Below are 15,462 nucleotides of genomic sequence, written 5' to 3' on the forward strand. Positions count from 1 at the left end.
AGAATGGGTCAAGAAGCAAGATCCAACAATATGCTGCATACAAGAAACACACTTAATTCAAAAGGAAACTCATAGACTGAAAATTAAAGGGTGGAAAACAATACTCCATGTGACGGGAACCCAAAAAAAAAGCAGGAGTAGCTATCCTCTTTGCAGACCAAGTGGATTTCAAACCAACACTGATTAAGAGAGACAAAGAAGGACACTATATCCTTGTACAGGGAACAATCCAAGAGGAAGAGATGACAATCATAAATATCTATGCACCAAACACTAGGGCACCCAACTATATAAAACAAATACTAACGGACATGAAAAATCATATAAGCACTAATACAATAGTAGTGGGGGACCTCAATACCCCATTGTCACATATAGATAGATCAGCTAGACAAAAAACAAGCAATGAAATACTAGAACTCAATCAAACTCTTGAACAAATGTGCTTAAAAGATGTTTACAGAGTGTTTCACCCCCAATATATGAATACACATTCTTTTTGGCTGCACACAGGTCATTCTTCAAAATAGACCACATATTTGCACGTAGAACATATTTAGATAAGTGCAAATAAATCAAAGTTATCCCCTGTATATTATCAGACCATAGTGTGATGAAATGGGAGATCAATAGCAAAAGAAACTGTAAAAACTTCATAAACACATGGAAATTGAACAACACACATCTGAAGAACCAGTGGCTCACAGAGGAAATTAAAGAAGAAATCAGACAGTTCCTTCAATTAAATGACAATGACAATACAACATATCACAATCTATGGGACACAATGAAAGCAGTCTTTCAAGGGAAATTCCTAGCAGTGAATACTCATGTTAGGAATACAGAGTGAACCCAATTAAACAAGCTGATGCTGAACCCCAATCTTCTAGAAAAAGAAGATCAGGAGAAACACAAAGCCCATAGAAAGGAGGAAGTTATAAAGATCAGGGCAGATATCAATGCAATGGAGACTAACAGAATGATACAAAAAAATCAATGAAGCTAAGAGTTGATTCTTCGAAAGAATAAACAAAATTGACAAACCCTTAGCCAAACTTATCAGAAAAAGGAAAGAAAAGGCCCAAATCCATGCAATTAAGAATGAAAAGGGTGAAATTACAAAAGACTCAGCAGAAATCCAGAGGATCATCAATACCTACTTCGAGAACCTATACTCCAATTAGATGGAAAACACAGAAGAAATGGGCAGATTCCTAGACATGCATGAATTCCCAAAGTTGAATGAAGAAGACCTAAAAATTCTAAACAACCCAATATCAATCAAAGAAATTGAAAATGTAATTAAAAACTTACCAACCAAGAAAAGTCTGGGTCCTGCTGGCTTCACCACTGAATTCTACAAGACATTTAGAGAGGAACTACTGCCACTACTCTTTAAACTCTTCAGTGAAATTGAAAGGGAAGCAATACTACCAAATTCATTCCTGGAAGCAGTCATCATCTTGATCCCCAAAGCAGAGAAAGACATAACCAAGAGAGAGAACTATAGGCCAATCTCACTAATAAACATAGATGCAAAAATCCTGAATAAGATACTGACAAATAGAATGTAGAAGATCATCAAAAGATCATACACCCTGATCAAGTGGGATTCATCCCAGGGATGCAGGGATGGTTCAGCATATGCAAATCAATCAATGTAATACACTACATCAATGGAGCCAAGGACAAAAACCTTAAGATCATATCAGTAGATGCAGAAAAAGCATTTGACAAAATCCAACATGCATTTATGATAAAAACCCTACAAAAAATTGGACTAGATGGTCTCTACCTCAAACTGATAGAAGCCATCTATGAAAAACCAACAGCCAATATCATACTAAATGGTCCAAACCTGAAATCCTTCACACTCAAATCAGGAACAAGACAAGGATGTCCACTATCACCACTCTTGTTCAATATAGTTCTGGAAACATTAGCCATGGCAATTAGACAAGAGAAAGAAATAAAAGGAATAAAGATAGGTAATGAAGAAGTCAAACTGTCGTTATTTGTAGATGACATGATACTCTATATAGAAGACCCCAAGAACTCCACCAAAAGTCTTCTAGACTTAATAACCAAATTCAGTCAAGTAGCTGGTTACAAGGTCAACACACAAAAATCAATAGCTTTCCTCTACACCAATGACAGACTCACTGAGAGAGAAATAGGGCAAATAATTCCTTTCACAACAGCATCCAAAAAACTGAAATACCCAGGAATCAACCTAACAAAAGAAATCAAAGACCTCTTCTCTGAAAACTATAGCACTTTGAAAACTGAGATTGAAGATGATATCAGAAAATGGAAGGACATCCCTCCTCCTGGGTAGGAAGGATCAACATAGTGAAAATGGCCAAACTTCCAAAATTGCTATATAGATTCAATGCAATCCCAATTGAAATCCCAGCAGCATACTTCACAGACCTTGAGAAAACAACCCAAAAATTCATTTGGAACAAGAAGCGACCCAGAATAGCAAAAGCAATTCTAGGTAACAGAAACATGGCAGGGGGTATTACAACCCCCAACTTGAAACTATACTACAAAGATATTGTGATAAAAGCAGCAGGTTACTGGCAAAGAAACAGACTTGAGGACCAGTGGAACAGATTACAAGGCTCAGAAACAACTCCAGACACACTCAGCCATTTCATCTTTGACAAAGGAGCCAAACACCCTCACTGGAGAAAAGATAGCCTCTTTACTAAATGGTGCTGGAAAAATTGGGTTTCTGCTTGCCAAAGACTAAAACTAGAGCTATGTCTCTCACCATGCACTAAACTAAAATTGAATTGGATTAAAAATCTAAATATTAAAACAAAAACGCTGAACTTGCTGGAACAAAGGTTAGGTAAAACTCTTGAAGACACTGGGGTAGGAAAAGACTTTATGAACAAAACCTCAGTTGCCCGTGAACTAGCACAAACAATCAACAAGTGGGATCTCTTCTTATTAAAAGACTTCTGCACAGCAAGAGAAACCACCAGCAGTGTGAAGAGACAACCCACAATGTGGGAAAAAATTTTCACCAGTGGTCCCTCAGACAAAGGTCCACTACCTAGAATCTATAAAGAACTTAAAAAAACAGACCTCCCAAATTTAAAGACCCAATCCAAAAATGGGCATCTGAAATGAACAGACATTTCTCACACAAAGAAGTATAAATGACAAATAAACATATGAAAAAATGCTCAACATCACTCGTCATTCGAGAGATGCAAATGAAAACAAAGCTGAGATACCACTTCATTCCAGAAAGAATGGCTGCTATCACAAAATCAACCAATAACAAACACTTATGTGGCTGTGGGGAAAGAGGAACCCTGCTCCACTGCTGGTGGGAGTGTAGACTGGTGCAACCACTGTGGAAATCAGTATGGAGATACCTCAAAGAACTAGGACTAGAAGTCCCATTTGACCCAGCTATTCCCCTGCTGGGTGTCTTCCCCAAAGAATTAAAAGAATCATACCACAGTGATATATGTGCACTCATGTTCATAGCGGCACAGTTTGTAATAGCTAAAACTTGGAAGCAGCCCAAATGCCCATCAACTGGAGACTGGATAAAGAAAATGTGTTTTTTTTTTTATAAAATGGAGTACTACTCAGCCATAAAAAATGAGAAATTAGAGACATTTATAGCTAAATGGATTCATGCTGAAGCAATATTCTTAAGTGAAATAAATAGGATACACATGTATAAATACCAAATAGTTTCTCTAGTGTGAGAAACGAAAGTGTGAATAAGGACTAAAAGGTGTAATAGATAGTGTGAAATAGGAAGAAAATGGGCAAAGGGAAAGTGGAAGTGGGAGGGGTAGGGGAAAGGAAAGAAGGTAATGGAATTAATATGAGAAAATGAAACAAAAAAGAAACAAAGTCTTTGTAAATAGGGAGGCATGGAGGGGTTGAAGGAAAGGTGGGGGAAGGGGGAAAAATAAGTACCAAGAGAGTATGTAATGGTGCATATCTCCAATGATGAATGTCATTTTATTGTACACCTAAAATGTAAGAATAAAAGTATATACAAAAAAATAAAGAGGCTATCTTTTTTCTAGTGAAGGTGTTTGGCCCCTTTGTCAAAGACATTGTAGCTAAGTGAGCTTAGAGTTAGTTGCTTCTGCATCTTCTACTCTGTTCCATTGATTCTCGAGTCTTTGTGTTTTTTTCCCTGTACCATGCTGTTTTTATTACTGCAACTTTATAGTGTAACTTCAAATCATGTATTGTGATGCCCCTTGCCTTGCCCTTGCTGACCAGTATTGCTTTTTCTATTCTAGATGTCTTCTGGTTCTATTTGAATTGTAGGCTTGATTTTTCTAGTCCTGTGAAGTATGCTGTTGGTATTTTGATTGTAATTGCATTAAATCTGTGTAACAATTTTGGAAGTATGGCAATTTTCACTATATTGTTTCTGCTTATGCAAGACCAGGGATATGTTTCCATTTTCTGATATCCTCTTTGATCTCCTTTTTCAGAGTACTGTACTTTTCTATATAAATATCTTTCACTTCTTTCATTAGATTAATTCCTAAGTATTTCACTTTTCTTGTTGCTATTGTGAAAGGTGTTGTTTCCCTGATTTGTCTCTCAGTGAGTTTGTTATTTATATACAGGTATGCCATTGATTTTTAAGTGTTGACTTTGTATCCTGCTATCCTGCCAGATTTTGTGATTAAATCTAGGAGTTTTTTGGTGGAGTCTTTGGGGACTTCTATATAGAGTATCATGTGATCACAGCACATAACGATAATTTAGCTTCTTCCTTTCCTATCCATATTCCTTTTATTCCTTTTTTTTTTTTGGTACCAGGGATAGAACTCAGGTCCTTGCGCTTGCACAGCAGGTGGTGAAACCACTGAGCTAAATCCCTGGCCCAATATTCCTTTTATTTCTTTTTCTTGTCTAGTTGTTCTGGCAAATGCTTCTAGAATTATATTGAATAGGAGTGGTGATAGTGGCCATCCTTGTCTTGTTCCTGATTTTAGAGCAGTGATGGCAAATCTTTTAGAGACAGAGTGCCCAAACTGCAGTCCAAAACTCACTTATTTATCACAAAATGCACATACTGCAGTTAACCCTGAATACTGAGGTTTTAAGTTAGAAAAAAAACAACTCATGCATTAACATCTTTTGTCTTAAAAGAATAACACAATAACGGAACTTCCTATGATGCAAAAAAGCTTTTTATTGAATGATAAAAGTTTGTATTTGGCCTGCTATTGCACAATTAATGGGATCTTTGCTGTTGTATGCATACCGATAATTTATCAAACTTTGGCTCATACTTTGTTAGTTTGAGAGCAACCCTGCAGCACTCAGATCATCTGTTAGTCTCCTTTGTGTATCAGATTTGATATGATTCAAAGCTGAGAACAGCTGCTCACAGCGTAGCATCGTCCAAGCAAAGTAAGAGAAGCAATCTTAAATGCTTTCACTGACTTAAAATTATTTGGCAGAAAATTCCACACTTTAAGGATTTCATTTTCAGAGCTACCAACTGTGCTGTCCTTTGTCATCCTTTCATACTCTGTCTTCTCAAGTGTTTCACTCAAGTCATAGCATTTATTTTTCCAGATAGAGCTTCCTTGAAATTCCATCAGTTCCATTTCCAAATTTTCAAAATCTAATCTCTGTAAGAATAAAAGATCAAGTTCTTAAAATTTGGCTTTATATGAAAGTAAGAAAACACAGGATTGTCTTTATCTTAGGGAACTATAAAAATCTGTCTCTAAAATTCTCCTATATAGCTGTTACAATGATAGAAAATTCCTTGTAGATTTCCTGATGGCATGTAGGATTGTTGTAAATGTAGAAGAATTTTCTAAATACATTTTTAGATTTGGAAAGTATTTCAGCTACTCACTCTCAAGTTCTCTTTCAAAAACCTGCAGTTTTCTCTCAAATGTTTTGATATCACAAAACATCTTTTCTGCTATTTTTCATACACCTTGTAGTTTTTTTGTCAGTACATTGAAGTGTAGTGTAAAATCTATAAAAAAAAATAAAGTTGTTAAGCCATGCCATATGAGTGAACTATGGATGTTCCTATCCTTTTTCATAAATAAATAGCTTCATTTCATGCAAGCAGGCTACAAATTTCTTAAGGACTTGTCCACTGCTCAGCCACCAGACATTATTGTATGTAAATAAAGCACTATATTGTGCCGGAACCTCATGGAGAAGTACTTGAAACTGTCAAAAATTAAGAGAATGAGCCTTGATGTAATTTACCATTTTTGTGACATTTTTGAGGATATAATCTAATTTTTGTTGTTTTCCCTGTCACAAAGAGTTTCTTGATGCATAATATAATGAAACTGAATGAATGGATATTTTACTTCTTAAAGAAAGAACTGTATGAAACCAGATGTTAGTCCCACCATGAAAAGTGCCCTGTCACTAGTAATTGAAACTACTTTTTCTGGTCTTATTGTTTGTCATTTTCTATTTTTCGGTTTATTTCTTTACTCCATTGAGACTTGTAAATTGCTTATGGTAGGTAGATTTATTACTAGTATCAGGACCTCTTAAGGAAATGACTACTTTTCAGAGATGTCTTCTAGGTGTAGCTGGCTTTTGGCCTTTGAGTGTGTCCCAGGATCATGCCTCTTCTGTTTATTAGGGATAATATGTTGCAGTCTATTTGGCCTAACACCCAGTTTTTTGGTACTGGGCTGTAGTATTATTTATAACTCCTGGTCAATTTAGATATTGGCATACAAGGAAGATCAATTGATCACAACAACTATGTCACCTTGGCTAATATAAAATAAGTAATAGCAATTGTGTCAAACACAGACTGGAAAAAGACAAACTGTGGTACCGAATAATTTGCTAACTTTAGCCATAGGTACAATATTTATAGTTATATAATAAAATCTAAGATAAATCAGAAAATTATATACAATAAATATCTGCTCAATAGAGTGATTTTATGCTAAGGGGAGAAAATTTAAAAGGGGGAAGAGAAAAAATACAAATATGAAAGAAGAAAAAGAGATTAGAAGCAAGGCTAAAGTACATAAAAAGATTAACCTGCCTCAGGAAACTGATGAAGAAGACAGGAGAGAAGGAAAGAAGGAGAAAATAAAAAGAAGAACTAAATAAGACTAAAAACAGTGTTCATATTCACAAAAAAACCAAAAAAAAACAAGCAAGCAATGAAAATAATAACAAACAAACAAACAAAAGTCCAAAAGCAAAGAAAAAAACCAAGAGATTTCTTTGTGATTTCAAGCCTGTGGTTATCTTCTAGGGTCAACAGATTTTTGGCAGTGTCCAATCTATGGCACAACTCTGCTCTTGCTGGTAGTCAAGGGAGCCAGTTAGAGCCCAGATCTATGCTGGATAATCCCAGTAAGCTAGCAGTAGGATTAAGGCAGAGTGCTATTTTGGGGACTTTCAGTTCCACAGAAATTCCAGCTGAACCTTGCCTCTGGTGAGGTGGGTGGAGCCTGAGTCATTTAGCTTATAACACTCTGGGTGTCTCTTGGTTGCCTGACCATGGCTCTCTGATCAGTCATGTCTCCTGTGGTCGTCTCTCACCCAGTCACTGTGGCAGTTTAACACTGGGCTCCCTAAGATGAAGGCAACCCGCGGCTTCTCTGAGTCCCAGGTCCAGTTGGCCCCTCCCTAAAATGTTGTCCAACCATGCAATCTCATCAGGGGATATGGCAGATGCTTGAATTGGAGTCACTCACCAGCTGTCATGTATGTCATCCACTGGTCCATTCCGCTGCTGGATTTCTCCCTGAAGGCCGCTGTCTTTGCCTGCTTTCACCGTGTCTCTGTAGATTCTATGTTCCTTTCTCTCCCCAGAAGCCAGGAGCTGGGATAAAGTACAGATTGCCCCTTCCTTTTTCTGCATTGTGGTCTGTCTCTTCAATTTCTCTGTAGGCTCCAATTATCCTTTCAGATCCTGGATTCTGATTTGCAGAGTCTGATTTATTGCTGCTTACCACTCCACCATCTTCCTGGGAGTCCTCTGGAAGGAAATTGTTGTACTATTTATTTTCTAGCACTATGGAAATAGTGCTGCTATGAATATCTTGTTTATGTATTTATGTGAGTCTCTTTGTACTGATATTTTTATTTATTTGGGATAGATCCACAGAAGTGCAATTACTGAGACAATACATACAGTTCATATTTTATAGATATTTTCAAATTGCTTTCCTAAAGGCTATAAGTAGTGACATTAACACTTACTAGTCCAATTATTTAAATACAGAATGATTAAAAATTGCATATTTTTATAATAAGAAATATAAAAATGACTATTTTATCACATTTATTCAATACTTTTTCTGTGTGTGGTTTATCTTAAAACATTCAATATTCAATGCAACTTTTTAATCTGGACAGTAGTATCTAGTCTCTTTCTGAATTCTTTTTGTATTATTGTCTTTCTTTCTTTCTTTTTTTTTTTGGTACCAGGGATTGAACTCGGGTCCTTACGCTTGCAAGGCAGGGAGTGGAACCACTGAGCTAAATCCCCGGCCCGATTATTGTCTTTCTTTGAAGAACACACTTTACACTGTTATGTTGACTTTTCTTTTTTCCTGTGGGTGGTATAATTTCAATAAAATGTCTACCCACCGAATGTATTGGTGAAGACGTCAATGATGAATGTACTGGCATTTCCCTATCCTGTCTTTTTCAATTATTTGGTCTATTAGGTCTTATCTAGATTGTAAATGACTCTTTGAACCCCCTTGTTTTGAATAAATAACAAACCAGTTCCACATTGTTTGGTCCAAAAGGTGAATAGATATTTAATAGTAACATTATTTTCCTCATTTTTTAATTACAGGTTAGCTTGTAAGATGTAAGTCAACTCTGACAACACCACCCAGAGAATTATTATAATCATTGACCACTATTGGAATTTTTAAAAGTTTCATTTCTTCTTTCAATTTCTATCATTTTTGTATTATAAATATTTGACAATAAGGAGACATCTTTTTGTTTTTCCATTTCATAACACAGATTTTTCCTCTCTAATATGCTAACGTTTTCCCTTTTTTCAGTTTTTTCTTTTGCAGATCTTTTGGTACTTCCCTCCTATGCAGTCTCCGTGTCCCAAACATGTCCATTTTGTATTACAAAAGAATATCACTAATGATTAATGTCATTATATTGTATACCTAAAATGTACCAATAAAAATTAATAAAAAAAGAATATCATCGAGTTCTGGAAAAATATAAAAATTGTATCTACTGTACTTATGATAAGAGTTTTTATAGATTGTAGCTCAAAATTATAGGTTATTTTTCACAAAGAAAATAAACACAAATTAGTAAAAGAATGTAATCAGAACTTACTAGATTTCACTAGAAACAAACATCAAAGGTGAATACAATGTTCTAAATTTAAAAAGTATCTAAAAATAGTCAATATAAAACAATTAAACACATGTGTGAGTGTATCTTGTGCAAAGAAGAATGGACTGGTTGAAATGACACCTGCCTAAGAAGCTCTGGACAGTCAATATGTAAACAAAGGCACTGCCCAAGGAATGTTTGGGGTAAACTGTTAAGTGGTTAACATATGAAAGTATACTTGCCCTTCCTCATTCTGCCAAACAATATCTGTTGGCACTAAAATATTTATCAATCACATGAGTGAGAAATACCTCATTATTTTACAAAATTTGTATTTCTTAAGCTGTTATTTTTTTAAAGACGGTTTGGATTTGCTCTTCATTTTTTTGTCCATTTTCCTAATGTTATTTTTTTGTCTTACCAGTTTGAAAGAGCTATTTGAGTATTATAGATAGCAATCTCTTATCTGTTATACGTATTATAAATTTTATTTTTCACATATTACTTGCCTTTGAATTTGTTTGTGGTTTTTTTATATACAAATGTTTCAAAGGGTGAAGTGTAGTGTTACACACCTGTAATCCCAGCTTCTCAGGAAGCTGAAGCAGGAGGATTGGAAATTTGAGGCTAGCGTGTGCAACTTAGCAGAACTCTGTCTCAGAATAAAATATAAAAGGCAACAAGCTCCAGTGGCAGAGAACTTGCCTAGTGTGTGTGTGTGAGGCTCTGAGTCTAATTCCTAGTACTGCTCCCCCAAAAGTTTTAAAGGAAAATTATATAGCCAATATGTTTATGTATTCATATTGTGTCTATGTTTTCCTGTTTTAGTGTCTGGGTGTTGTGTCTCAGTTAAATTTTTTCTGGGCTGGAGATGTAGCTCAGTGGTGCTGCACTTGCCTGGCAAGTGCAAGGTCCTGAATTCAATTCCCGGTATCAAAATTTTTTTTTTCAAACCCACTATGTCACATATATATTTACCTAAATGTTCTTGTAAGTATTCTTATTATTTAAGTTATGTATGCACTATGTCTTAATTTTATTTTTTAAAGTAGAGTATACTAGACAATTTAATTTTATTCTAGATGGGTAGCCAATTGTTTCAGACTTTATTAAATAAATGGTCCCTTTCCTTGAATTAGCACCTTTGTCATATATTAAAGTCCTATATGTACTGGTCTCTATTTGTACATTTTATTTTGTTTCACTGAATATTTGTCTGTTCCTCACCTATATCATGCTATTTTGATTATGTTGGCTTCATAATATATTTGAAATTTGGTATGGCAGATATCATGTACTATTTTTCTTTTCTGTATTTCTATTAGATATTTTAGACATTTAATTTTCTCTCTTCAGCATGAAGATTATTCACTCTGTAATAATCATTAATACAGAAAGATGGGATTCTAATTGGAATTGCATTAAATTTATATATTCATTTTGGAAAGCTTCACACTTTTATTACAGTTATTTTCCATCCAAAAATATAGTGTTTTTATTTATCCAATAAAAATAACTTACACAGAGCTTATGTTGTAATCAGTATTATAAACTGAGAGAATAAGAGGTCTATTGAATAAAGTTAAATTGAGAATGGTCATTATTAATGACACTTTGGTTTCCCTCTGTAAACTATAAAAGAATGAACTGAAAGTTAATTAGTACTAACTAATAAGAGATTTTAGAAATGTGGTAAATAGAAGCCAGGTGTGGTGGTGCCTGCCTGTAATCCCAGCACGGAGGAGGCTGAGGCAGGAGGATTACTGTGAGTTCAAGGTCAGCCTGTGCTACATAGTGAGTTCCAGGACAGCCTGAAGTACATATTGAGACCCTGTATCAAAAAACCAAAGGGAAAAAAAGAAATGTGGTAAATACAAATAAATACACGTAGTCCTTATTCTCACTATTCTAATAGTTCATAGACTCACTAAAAAATAGACCTATATGCATAAATAATTAAAATTTTTATTGGTAGATATATTTTATTTTAATAAATATTATATGTAGCAATTAGATATTTAACATATCATTTCATTGCTTATTTACATAAAGGTATGTGGTTGTTGCAATTTAGAAGGAAACTCGTTGCATCTGATACTGTCTAGTATCATTCCCTATTGCATGCAAACATACACACTAATGAGGTTATTAAGGATTAAATAATTAGGCAATTATTTTAGATGTTTTCTATTATGTTGAAATCCTTGGTGAGTGGTTGCACATATATCTAAGAGTGCTTTAGTGATATTTAAGGAAATTGGAATTATCAAATATGCTATGAATACATTGTTTTCTAATTTAAAACAACAAACTATAACCTTTTGTTTTCAGAAAATTGGTTAACCAACACAATCTTAGGCACTAAACATGGGTCTAAGTAATGCTTCACCTCCCCAAATGGTTGATTTCCTTTATTATATTATTAAAAAACCCCAAGTTTGGAATATGATGGGAGAAGACAGATTCTCAATGATCAATGATTTTGGAGGGTGAGCCAGAGTGGTGCTTCTGTCTATTGCCTGTGGTAGATTGCATCTAAAATGGGTCCCACTGATCCCAACTTCTTAATATTTGTGTCCTTGGGTAATCTGCTGTGCTATCACTGTATGTGGGCTCACCCTAGTGACTTGTTTTTAAGGACTATAATCTCATTAAAGTGATGGAATTTAAACTTTGACTTTAGGCTATCAAAAACTATGACTTCCCTCTTGCTTCTTTCCCTTTTGAGCCTCCATTATGAGGGAAACTAGCTGCCACCTTTTGTATAGCCCTATGGAGAGTTTTATGTGGCAAGAAACTAATGTCTCCAGCTAACAGCCAGCAAGGATCTTGAGATCTTGACAGCAGACATATGAGTGAGCTTGGAAGCAGATCTTCCCCAATGAAGCCTTGGGATGACTGCGACTCTGGCTGATACCTTGATAGCAGTCTTGTAAGACACCTGAGATAGATGCATCTGGCTAAGCCACAGCCATATTTCTGATCCACAGAAGCTGTGAGATAATAAATATTTGTTGTTGTAAGCCACTAAGTTTTAGAGTAATTTGTTATGCAGAAATAAGTAACTAATACACCATCAGAATAAGAAATGTTAACAGAGGCACCTAGAATATTTGGTACACCACACTGTCTCTCTAGAACCTAGTACAATGCACATTGCAAAGCAGGCTTTTGATACATATTTGCTGACTGAATGATTGAAAGGATGGACAAAAAAATCCAAGAAAATGATCTTTTCTCCAACCTTTGCACGTTTTGTCATCTATGCTCATCTTATGTATAGAATTTCATAAAATTTCTCTTGAAAAAAGTTGCAATCTACCTTTGGCCTACTCCTCTAACCACGAGGCTAAAATTGATTCCAAAGAACCAGAGAGGGAACCAATACTATGCCACATTTTTTCCACCAGAGACATTTCGCACAAGGTATCCTAGTCTGCTGAGATGCAGCTCTGCTTTCAGAGAGGGCACCTTTAAGATTATTACTCCTTAAAGAGGAAATGGTTTCTTTCTCCCTTGCAGAAGGGCATCTTCATTTAGCATCTACCTAAAGGATCCATTTTTCTTTTTCTCCAGAACAAAGCGAAACTCCTTTAAAGGAGCACTGGCAACTCTACCCTGCTAGAAAGTGCTGCCACTTGGAAATCACATTTATTATTGTTGCTTTTCTTTTTCCCCAATTTATATCTAACAAGGATTTTAAAAGTAACATAAGGATTTGAATTTCCACACAGACCCCACTAACAGACTGTAGCCCATATACCCCCAAGCTACTACTAATCAGATGCCCTGACTTACTTTCCCCCTGAATTTATTAAATTATGGCATAATTTTTTTTTCCTTTTTTCTTTTCAATCCTTGTGAGGGGAAAGGTGCTTTAACAATGCCAAATATATAAAAAGAATACTAAAAATGAAGACTAATTCATCTTACAAGATGTTAGAATTTGGACATGAAATGTCCCCAAAAATTTGTGTGCTAAAAGTTTAGTTTAGTATGTGACGGGCTTTTGGAAAGTAGTTAGGTCATAAGGATTCTAACATCATTAGTGGATTAATCCAGTGATGAGATCATAATATGATGGCATTATAGGGAAGTGATGGAAACAGGAGGTGGGGCCTGGTTGAAGGGAATGGGTCATGTGGGCGTGACCTTGAGAATTATATTTTGTCCCTGGCCCCCCCTTGCTTTTAGGCTTCTTCTCCCCCCCCCCTTCCTGGTGGCCATGAGGTAAGCATCTTTCTGCTATCCAGTCCTCTCTGCCTCTGTCTCTTTCCTGGAGCCTGCTAACCATGGACTGAAATCAAGAAACAAAATAAATTCTTCTTCTCAGGTGAAGTAGTCACAGTAATGAAAAACTAACACACAGCACTGGCCATTGTCACCTGGAAAAGGCCATTAAAATTCAAATTTTCTTCTGTGAAAAGAAAGCTCAAGTAAAACAGCCTAGTGAATTTGTTTATTCAATATTTTTAATTGTTCTTTATGAATAGCAAAAATTTCTTGATGAATAGCAAAAGTGACATGGATAATTCCACCCCATTCTAAACTTGATGTTATCCCAGCAATGTACAGTCAATGCTCTGTATCTGTGAGTTCTGGATCTATTGATTCAACAACTGGATTGAAAATATCTTTTAAAATTGCATCTATACTGAACATGTACAGACTTTTTCTTGCTATTATCCCCTAAACAATATCTTACAACAACTATTTGCATACCATTTTCTATTGTATTGGACATTATAAGTAACCTGGAGATAATTCAAAGCATGGGGGATGATATGTATAGGTTATTTGCAAATACTATACCATTTATATAAGAGACTTGAGCATCTGTGGATTCTGGCATCCAAAGGGATTAGTCCTAGAGCTAATTGCCTCTGGATCCCAAGGGATAACTACTTCTCTGCTCTAAACTTCATACAGATGTACACATGCCTTTTCCAAGATAAACACTGTATCATCAAGAACTCCAAAAACAACAAATGCTGGTGAGGCTCAGGGGAAAAAGGGACCCTTCTAAATTTTTGGTGGGAATGTAAGCTTGTACAATCACTGTAGAAATCAACATGGAGATTCTTCAAAATAAATAAAAATAATAATTTCATTCAACCTAGCTATTCCCCTCCTGGGTATCTTTCTGAAAGCATTAAAGGCATCATATAACAGTGACACATGCCTACTCTTGTTTATAGCAGCACAACTCACAATGGCTAAATCTTGGAAGCAGCCTGTATGTTCATTAATAGACAAATAAATAAAATGTCACACACACACACACAATGGAGTGCTACCGTTTCATAAAGAAGGATAAATTTAAGTCATTTGTAGGAAAATGGGTGTACCTTGAAACCATAGTGCTAAGCGAAATAAATCAAATATAAAAGGTTAAATACCACATCATTTTTCTTATACGAGAAACCCAAAGTATAAATAATTTAAAGAGCAAAATTAAAGACAGATAACAGGAAATGGGGAGATAGTTCTTTTGGAGACAGAAGCAGGGTCTAGGGATGAAAGGAGTGGGACAGAGGAAACAAAAAAGGGAAGTAAAAAGGATTAAGATGAGATATGTGCCTGTACCAACTCCCTACAATGAATATATTCATTATGTATAGCAAAATGTACTCATAAAAAAGATAAATGTTGTAGATATACGGATTTTAGATTTGTTTATATCAAAATTTATAATTTAATTTAACAAACTTTTATGAACTCATAATTTAATTTAACAAACTTTTATAGAGTATACCATGTGCATATATTTCCTGTCCTTCAGGACTTTATATTCCACTAACAATTATAATAACATGTAATAGTGGCATCTTGAGTACTCAGCATCCTTTCCTCAAATTATTCCATTTAATCTTCACAAGAACCTTCACAAGTGGTGGAATTTTTAATCTTAATTTTACAGATAAGGAATGTGATCCCTAGAGAGATAAAGTAATTTGTTGAAGGCAGTTGACACAACTTACATTAATGGCCTTAGAAATAACGCCTGAGTATGTTTGGTTCTGAAGTTCCTACCCAATGAGGGACTATAATACATAATTTATTAAGAGTGACTCTAGTATGAACACTTGCTGGGTACTCTCCAACAACCAAAGCCTATGGGCCCCT

Source organism: Heterocephalus glaber, unplaced genomic scaffold (assembly GCF_053883595.1).
Source record: "Heterocephalus glaber isolate CG9 unplaced genomic scaffold, H.glaber_assembly_v1.0 deba00001730, whole genome shotgun sequence".
NCBI classification, from domain to species: domain Eukaryota; kingdom Metazoa; phylum Chordata; class Mammalia; order Rodentia; family Bathyergidae; genus Heterocephalus; species Heterocephalus glaber.